Source organism: Hippopotamus amphibius, chromosome 1 (genome assembly GCF_030028045.1).
Source record: "Hippopotamus amphibius kiboko isolate mHipAmp2 chromosome 1, mHipAmp2.hap2, whole genome shotgun sequence".
Lineage (NCBI taxonomy): Eukaryota > Metazoa > Chordata > Mammalia > Artiodactyla > Hippopotamidae > Hippopotamus > Hippopotamus amphibius.
In genome coordinates, this window is record NC_080186.1 from 139,037,776 (window position 1) to 139,043,601 (window position 5,826).

The window sequence follows — 5,826 nt, forward strand, 5'->3', positions numbered from 1 at the left end:
CAGAGTGTTCCGTCTATGTTTTCCTCTAAGAGTTTTATAGTGTCTGGCCTTACATTTAGGTCTTTAATCCATTTTGAGTTTATTTTTGTACAGGGTTTTAGAAAGTGTTCTAATTTCATTCTTTTACATGTAGCTGTCCAGTTTTCCCAGCACCACTTATTAAAGAGGCAGTCTTTTCTTCATTGCATATTCCTGTCTCCTTTCTCAAAGATAAGGTGACCATATGTGCATGGGTTTATCTCTGGGCTTTCTATCCTGTTCCACTGATCTATATTTCTGGTTTTGTGCCAGTACCATACTGTCTTGATTGTTGTAGCTTTGTAGTATAGTCTGAAGTCAGGGAGCCTGATTCCTCCAGCTCTGTTTTTCTTTCTCAAGATTGCTCTGGCTATTCAGGGTCTTTTGTGTTTCCATACAAATTGTAAGATTTTTTGTCCTAGCTCTGTGAAAAATGCCATTGGTAATTTGATAGGGATTGCATTGAATCTTTGATTGCTTTGGATATTATAGTCATTTTCACAATGTTGATTCTTCCAATCCAAGAACATGGTATATCTCTCCATCTGTTTGTATCATCTTTGATTTCTTTCATCAGTATTTTATAGTATTCTGCATACAGGTCTTTTGCCTCTTTAAGTATGTTTATTCGTAGGTATTTTATTCTTTTTGTTGCATTGGTAAGTGGGAGTGTTTCCTTAATTTCTCTTTCTGATTTTTCACTGTTAGTGTATAAGAATGCAAGAGATTTCTGTGCATTAATTTTTCTCTTCTTTTCTTTTATTTATTTATTGCCTGCATTGGGTCTTTGTTGCTGAGGCTTTGTCTAGTTGTGGAGGGTGGGGGGGGGGGTGGGCTACTCTTTGCTGTGGTGCACAAGATTCTCAGTGTGGTGGCTTCCCTTGTTGTGAATTACAGGCTCTAAGGTACGCAGGCTTCAGTAGTTGCAGCACACAGGCTGAGTAGTTGTGGCGCATGGGCTTAGTTGTTCCACGGCATGTGGGATCTCCCCAGACCAGGGATAGAACCCATGTCTCCTGCATTGGCAGGTGGATTCTTAATGCTGCTCCACCAGTGAAGTCCCTGTGAATTAATTTTGTATCTTGCTACTTTACCAAATTCATTGATTAGTTCTAGTTGCTTTCTGGTGGACATCCAAAGTCTCATTTGAAATCTTTTCCTTATGAAAGACTAAAATTTTCCCTTTGAGGAAACATTAATTTTTCCTGTCACAGTAAAAATGACTGAGATAATGTGTGGCAAATGATTTGGCAACAAATTAAAATGCATTTTTTTGTTTGCAAATAGTGCTGTCACATGCATTGAAAATGTGCTGAAACTATGAAGAAATATGTACTAGGACAAACTAAGTCATTTTTGTTATACAGCTGAATAAATAAAATTCACTTTTCCAGCCTTTTTTAGTTTATATACATATTTGCTAGATAGCATTTCACATATAAAAATAACAACTAAAGGAGCTATAAAAGAAACAACGTATCCAAAAAGCATGTCCTCAACTGTAGTAAGTGAAGGGGAAAAAGCTTTAAGTGGGGAAGAAAAATTTTAACTGCAAGGACAACCACTAATAGAGCAGTTTATCGGACTAGAATCGAGAGAGACAGACAGACAAAAAAAAGAGAGTTACTCCAGAGTAATGCTGAAATGCTATCACCACACTTGGAAATCCATGCAATGAATCTTAGCAGGGAAGCTGTTGAAGCAAATATGTTGAAATTAGAATAATACAGGTGCTGCAAACAGTCCAAGGAGGATAAAAATAACAATAACAAAGATATACTTTGAATGACAGAGAAGCTCTAAGAATCTTTTGTATTGTGGGAGGTTCACTGGTCATCTCACTGTAAAAATAAATAAATGAATAAATAAGTAAATAAAATATAGAATGAAAAAAGTATTCACCTTTTTAAAAAAAAACAGCTATTAAAAGAAACAAACATTTAATATTTTTTTAGGATGGCTGGCTGTCAAAACTACACAACTTAAAAAATAATTTTGAAACATGACCACTAAATCTTTTCTCTTCAAGTCACTCATTGCTTTAACAAGGAGTGAGAAAAATCACTGTCATTAAAAAAAAAAAAAAAAAAAAACTTATACAAGGAAAAAGTATTTACAAAATGAATGCTTGGAAGTGTTTTGATCATTTTGTGATTTTGTTACCAAATCAACTTATACCTGTGTACTATTGAAAGTTACTGTCTTTCAGTCATAGAAGTCATTAATATCAAGAATAAAATTAAACTGAACTTGAAATCCAGATATTTGGTCACTGTAACATGGAGACTATATTCAGCTTTTCAAAAGATTTTTAAAAAATCAATCATGTTATACTCAGTAAGAAAGTATTAATATTTTTACTGAGATAAAATAGTGTTTTTACCCTTAATATAAAAATGTTTAAATAGTTTTTAAAATATCTTTCATCTTTTTTCTAATTCTTAAATATAATTTAGTTTATTTAAAATAACATTTATTATTTTAGTTCAGTAGTCTACACAACTGACACATTAGTAAATATATCAGAATATTAAATGCAAATTTACTTATTGTCTTAAAGGTTTTTAAGATTAGACTCAAAAAAGCAGGGGAAAAAAATAGATTCCAGCTCAGATATCTATGCAGATATACTAAGAAATAAAAAACTCAGACTAGTAGCCATTGGCTCATTACTTAGGTGAAGAATCTATGAGGGGAAGGTAGGAAATCCATCAAGGAAATTGTAGAGAATTTCTTTAAGGAGGGACATATTAGAAGACTAGTGTATCTTCTCTGCCTTCCTACATGTCCTTCTCTAATCAAACAGAAGAACTCCAAGCAAGCACACTGAGAGATTATAAGGTATCTCTGGAATTTGAGGAATACAGGGGCTCAGGTCAGAAAAATTCTGACCAGATAGAGAGACGTGGTAGAAGGGTGAAGATAGCATCCTCTTATAGGAAGGAGTCACATTCCCACCATGGCAGACCAGGATGTTTTCCCCTTATGCCTTTGGTAGGGATTCTTAAAATGGGCTTTACTCAAATGGTCTTCATGTAATAGTGAAGACTCTACTGGAAAGCAGGCACTGAGGCAAAGTTTAAACAGACACAGGGAACACTGCCTTTATCAGCAAACTGCACTCAGAGAATCCTAGAGGGGGTAAGCTCTAGGAAATCTGCAAAAGTGCTCTAAAAGACAAAAGATTCCATAATGTAGAAGTATTCTTCAGAGAACCCTGGCAAAACAACTCTCTCATGCAAGACTTTGTCTGCCCTAATTTCGCCTTGCCCTTCTGCCATCCCTGGAGGACCAAGAAGCAGCATAGTAGAGGAAGATGTGAAGAAGAATAAGTTGGGGGAGGAGTAGAGAAGTTAACGGTGACCCCAGCCCCTTTTCCCATTCTCACTGTGAGCTCACCCAGCTCACTGCAGACTTTGAGTATAAGTTGGCCCAAACTACTATAGAGAGAGCTTAGATTGGATGAGTACCAATGCTATGAAACTATGGTCTGGACTGGACATTTTTTCCCCCACTGAGAGATTCCATTGGTTTAAGATAAACTACATATGAGGTAATAAAGCCATCTGGAGGGGAAGGAGATGGGGAGGCACAGGAGATGTGGCCCATGTCCTCTGTCCAGAAGTCACGTCCCCATTTTTGGCTTCTCTGGTTGAGCAGGGCTGGTGTCTCCACAGATCCCAGAGCAGATAAGTGGGGTAGGGGAGGGAGAATGGGGGAGCCCAGAGAGAGACAGAGAGAGAGAAAGAAACAGAAGAGTTGTATCTATGTATGAAAGAGAGAGAAGGAGAGGAGAGGAAAGATCTGAAAAATAGGATTCTGGGTGTGTATGTTTCTGTGTGAGAGAGAAAGGAGGAGAAAAAAGAATGAAAAAAGGAGAAAAGGGGGAAACAGGCCCCACTCTCCCCTTAGGAGACCCCATCTTCCCTGCCACATAGTCAGCAACCCCGGCACTGAGAGAGTCTGGCCAGGGAGGGGATGACCCCCTTTGCCCTGCTCTATCTTGTGCTCCTCCTGTGTCTGGGTGTTGTCCTCCGAATGCCTGCGTCCTCTTCAAGAGTTGCCTTGTGAGACCCACCCCTGTGGCCCTGAGGGGCGAGATCAGTTGGAAGTGTCGGAATGAACACTCCCTGGTCCCTCTATCAGGCATGTCACTGAGGACGGGATCACAGCCTTCTGCCGGCCACCCTTTGCCCTCATTTCCCGAGGGCTATACATCTGGCCTCCAACACCAAAGTTATCCCGGAAGCCCCCAGCCCCATCGAGTGTCGGAGTGATTCCACGTGGGAGGCAGAAAAGGAATCCCTGTTGAGTCCGGGCATCCCCAGAAACATGTCAGCGGGTCCTGAGAGACTGAAAGAGCTACCAGAGCCTCCGGAGGAAAGGGGTGTGGGGGAGCTGGTGCAGCTGTGGCCTCCCTGGGTGACTGACACGGTGGTCTTGACGGCATAGATGTCTGCCTCCTCTTGGAGCTTTCCTCCTCTCTAGGATATGGGTTACTCAGGTGGAAGTAGAAATACTCATCCAGGACCTCAGTGGCCTGTTTGCTGAAGGTACGGCATTTTCGTCTGACATCGGGAAAGCGGGAATGCGGGAGCAGGACGGCCTCGCTGGTGCCCTGCTTGAGTTGCATCTGGATGGCGCCGAACTCCCGGTGGATGGTGCTCACCGCGCGCTCCATCTCGGTGGGTGCCACCAGCCGCGTGCGGCTCTGCTCCCTTAGCGGGCTCAAGACGGGGGTTGTGAACTGGTTACATGCCTGCTCAGACTTCTGCAGCTCCAAGTGGTAAATGTTGAGGGTCTGCGATAGTCTGAGGGCTCCATGGGGTTGTCAGGAGACACACGGGAGGCTGCAGTGGCGGTCGCAGCTACCACTGAGCCACCCCCTTTCTCGGGCGCAGCCACACCCTCTTCCAGAAGCATGTAGTCCAAGCGCAAAAGCTGGGGGGCCACAGGCTCCTCCTCTTGGGAGCTTCGAATGCCGAGGCCGGTTTTCTCCTTGATTTCTCACAGGACGTCAAAGAGCAGGCTTCATACGGTGGCAGTTTAGGGCATATTGCCCGGCCTGTGCCTCGGCCAGGCCCTGGTCGGTGACAGTCACTATCTGCTGCAGAATGTCCCCGATGTCTTGCTTCGCTCGGCCTCCAGGGCCCCACCCCCACCTCGGTCTCCGCCACCAGGAGGTTCGCCAGGGCCCCCAGGCTCCCCACCCACCAACCCAAGGCCCCCTGGCCCCCGCCTGGAGCGGGCGGCCCCAGCAGCAGCAGCTCATCCGTAGCTGGGGGGCACCTGAGGCCCTCCCTACTCCCCCCCCCCCCCCCCCGTTGGTGTTTCCCTCCCAAATTCACTGGGGCTGCTGCTCCCTCGGCCCCAACCGCCCCCGCCCAGCCTGTCTCCCCTTCTCCTGGCTCTCCACTGGGTTCACCCTGGCCCTGAAGGGAGACCTGGGGTACCCTCTGGGCCCCCCGCAGGAGACCCTGGCCCCCAGCAGTGGAGAAAATGGAGCCAGAGAAAGGAAGCTCAAACGGGTGTGTGTGTGGACTGGACATTTTCAATGAGGACCATTTGTTGAAACTTTGGAAATTACTGGGAAAGCTTTGAGGGCCAACCTGAAATGTCAGGTCAGAGAATATAAGGGAAAGAAGAAAGCTACTTTATTTGTACCCTATCAGATCCACCTCATTTCTTATGCTTGTTCTATTTTTAGCATTAATTTCTATATAAAATCCAAGAAAGTGTGGTGACCACTGGTCTAGGGTCAGCATTTTGCACAAAGTCTCATTATATTCATACCAAGTATATATCCTT

General features: G+C 43.8%; 1 pseudogene; it reads right to left on the bottom strand.

Annotated features, from left to right (window-relative positions):
• Positions 1 to 4,119: 4,119 nt before the first annotated feature.
• LOC130840944 (pre-B-cell leukemia transcription factor 2-like) lies at positions 4,120 to 5,567 on the bottom strand (annotated as a pseudogene).
• Positions 5,568 to 5,826: the final 259 nt, after the last annotated feature.